Below are 3840 nucleotides of genomic sequence, written 5' to 3'. Positions count from 1 at the left end.
ACCCCTCATCCCCCGCATATGAGATAGTAGAGGAAACCCCTCCACAGACCTGTCCTCATACCCCGAGGAAACCCCCCCACAGACCAGTCCTCATATCCCACATAGGAAAGTCAGTCACAGAAGCTCCCCTTCTCTGTCAGGACCACTGAGGGTCAGGGAACAGATACTATCACATGGAGATTCAGTCCAGCAAAACTCACCACAAGTCTTATTTACACAGAGATGTCCACACGTGTACCGTGCCCTGGTGTCACATATGTGTACAGACCTCTAAATCATGTCTATCTCTACAGACTCACATATGTGTACAGGCCATGAAATCGGGTCTCGTCTCTGCCGTGTCACATATGTGTACAGACCTCTAAATCACGTCTGTTTATAGCAGGCAGAGGCCTGACCCGGAGCGTGCTCCCTTCTGAGGGAGATTTAATGCTGTGCACACACAAAGTCCTGGAGGAGGTTCCTGACCATCAATCACCTGCCAGATGACAACCAAACCAGAGACAGGACCATCGGTGTGCACGGCCTCTTATACAGCCCACGCAGCAAGTAGAACTCCAACCACACGTGTGTATACATGTTAGCCACCAAGCCAGAGCCAGGACCATAGGTGTACACGGCATGGCCAAAACAGCAATTAAAGTAGAACTCCAACCAAAACTTTTCCTAGTTGTAGGTGGGGTGGCACACTGAAGATTGTATTGCTGTCTGGGACCCTTTCAGGGAGATTCACCCTCACCGTTGTCACTGGGACAGAAGGTGGCCAAAAGTTAAAGGTTCCGTTTCCTCCCATGTTGGGGAGGTTTCATCTCATGTTGGGGAGCTCTCCTCTCATGCTGGGGAGGTTTCTTCTCATGTTGGGGAGGTTTTATCTCATGTTGGGGAGGTTTCTTCTCATGTTGGGGAGGTTTCTTCTCATGTTTGGGAGGTTTCTTCTCATGTTGGGGAGGTTTCATCTCATGTTGGGGAGGTTTCTTCTCATGTTGGGGAGGTTTCATTTCATGTTGGGGAGGTTTCTTCTCATGTTGGGGATGTCTCCTCTCATGTTGGGGAGGTTTCATCTCATGTTGGGAAGGTTTCTTCTCATGTTGGGGAGGTTTTATCTCATGTTGGGGAGCTCTCATCCCATGTTGGGGAGGTTTATTCTCATGTTGGGGAGGTTTCTTCTCATGCTGGGGAGGTTTCTTCTCATGTTGGGGAGGTTTCTTCTCATGTTGGGGAGGTTTCTTCTCATGTTGGGGGGGTTTCTTCTCATGCTGGGGAGGTTTCTTCTCATGTTGGGGAGGTTTCTTCTCATGTTGGGGAGGTTTCTTCTCATGTTGGGGAGGTTTCTTCTCAAGTTGGGAAGGTTTCCTCTCATTCTTGGGAGGTTTTCGCTCATGTTGGGGAGGATTCTTCTCATGTTGGGGATGTTTCTTCTCATGTTGGGGAGGTTTTATCTCATGTTGGGGAGGTTTACGCTCATGTTGGGGAGGATTCTTCTCATGTTGGGGAAGTTTCATCTCATGTTGGGGAGGTTTCTTCTCATGTTGGGGAGGTTTCTTCTCATGTTGGGGAGGTTTCTTCTCATGTTGGGGAGATTTCCTCTCATGCTGGGGAGGTTTCTTCTCATGCTAGGGAGGTTTCTTCTCATGTTGGGGATGTCTCCTCTCATGTTGGGGATGTCTCCTCTCATGTTGGGGAGGTTTCTTCTCATGTTGGGGAGGTTTCTTCTCATGTTGGGGAGGTTTCTTCTCATGTTGGGGAGGTTTCTTCTCATGTTGGGGAGGTTTCTTCTCATGTTGGGGAGGTTTCTTCTCATGTTGGGGAGGTTTCTTCTCATGTTGGGGAGGTTTCTTCTCATGTTGGGGAGGTTTCTTCTCATGTTGGGGAGGTTTCTTCTCATGTTGGAGAGGTTTCCTCTCATGTTGTGTAGGTTTCTTCTCATGTTGGGGAGGTTTCTTCTCATGTTGGGGAGGTTTCCTCTCATGTTAGGGAGGTTTCCTTTCATTCTTGTTAGGTTTTCGCTTATGTTGGGGAGGTTTTTGCTCATGTTGGGGAGGGAGTGAAGGAAATCTCGTTGATGGAGACACAGACAGCAATAATAACCTGACACGGCATTTAACTCTTGAAAACTCTTCTGGTTAGGCCACAGCCATGACATAGACTGGCGATAGAACGGGTGGTATGTAAGAGCTCTGTGACTGGAAACATCAGAAGAGTCATGTGAACAAAGAGCTCCAACATTAGCCCCGCCCCAGACAGGACCGTCCATTTCATAATTACCAGTATGGCTGAGTGTAAGCCAATACCTCCAATAATGATCCAACATTAGGTGGAGGACATCCCGGAGGAGCTCCACCTTTCAGATTGGATATTGGTTTATTGGTGAGGATTTAGACGGGAAGCTGTCTGGGTATGAGGGGCGTACGCTGGACAGAAGATGACCCCAATATAAAGCTGAACTTACTGATCACACAGCACGAGGTAGAATGTTCTCCAGAGTTCTTCTAATGCTCCACATACAACGGCATTCACGCTGCTTCCAGATCTGCGTGTTCTCCACCCTAGAAAACATCAATGAGAATGTCACCTATAAAGAGTTCCTCCAGATGAAGCCACCATTATACCATGTGACCTGGTTCATGTCAACTCCTACGCACCTACTCCTTCATGAGTGCCGTCAGGTTCTCTTCTCAGGACACTGGGTTATATGTCACCTGATAGGTGAGTGTGACCTACATCGTCCTATCAGTGGCCTTTCCCATCTTCTCCTTCTGCTCCTCACAGGGCATAAAATCCTTCATTTCACTCAAATGGTTCCATGCCCTTACATCTATCAATGGGTCAGCACACGTGACATCCTAGTCACCGGGGAAACCCTTCACAGAACCCCTCAAAAAGGGCACAGCGGGTGTACAGGCCCGGGAACTCAGCACAGGGATGGTGGGGGCCCCTCATAATGGGCACAGCGGGTGTACAGACCCGGGAACTCAGCACAGGGATGGTGGGGGCCCCTCATAATGGGCACAGCGGGTGTACAGACCCGGGAACTCAGCACAGGGATGGTGGGAGCTCCTCATAATGGGCACAGCGGGGGTACAGACCTGGGAACTCAGCACAGGGATGGTGGGGGCCCCTCATAATGGGCACAGCGGGTGTACAGACCCGGGAACTCAGGACAGGGATGGTGGGGGCCCCTCATAATGGGCACAGCGGGGGTACAGACCCGGGAACTCAGCACAGGGATGGTGGGGGCCCCTCAGATCTTCATATGTCTCTCTCTGTATTACACACGGTGTACTCTTTCCCTCTCAGTGTCTATTTCAGTTACATAGATATGTTTTGTGTCTTCTATCTGTACAGAACATGTTGTCATACATCATGCGTGTCGTCTCTCAGTGTCTTACCTTAAATGTTCTACTTAGCGGTGTCTCTCCCTTCCTTCCTTTCTGTTTCCCTGAAGTTTCCTCTGATTCCTCTCCTTCTTTTTCTTGTTCCTCCTCCTCTGGTCTCTCTTCTCCTCTGGTCTCTCTTCTCCTCTGGTCTCTCTCCTCCTCTGGTCTCTCTCCTCCTCTGGTGTCTCTTCTCCTCTGGTCTCTCTTCTCCACTGGTCTCTCTTCTCCTCTGGTCTCTCTCCTCCTCTGTTCTCTCTCCTCCTCTGGTGTCTCTTCTCCTCTGGTCTCTCTTCTCCTCTGGTCTCTCTCCTCCTCTGGTCTCTCTCCTCCTCTGGTCTCTCTCTTCTTCTCCTCTGGTCTCTCTCTTCTCCTCTGGTCTCTCTTCTCCTCTGGTCTCTCTCTTCTTCTCCTCTGGTCTCTCTTCTTCTCCTCTGGTGTCTCGTCTCCCCTGGCCTCTCTTTTC

The sequence above is a fragment of the Nanorana parkeri genome, unplaced genomic scaffold, assembly GCF_000935625.1.
Source record: "Nanorana parkeri isolate BGI_ZX_2015 unplaced genomic scaffold, ASM93562v1 scaffold3449, whole genome shotgun sequence".
Taxonomy (NCBI): Eukaryota; Metazoa; Chordata; class Amphibia; order Anura; family Dicroglossidae; genus Nanorana; species Nanorana parkeri.
This window is presented reverse-complemented; position numbering follows the sequence as displayed.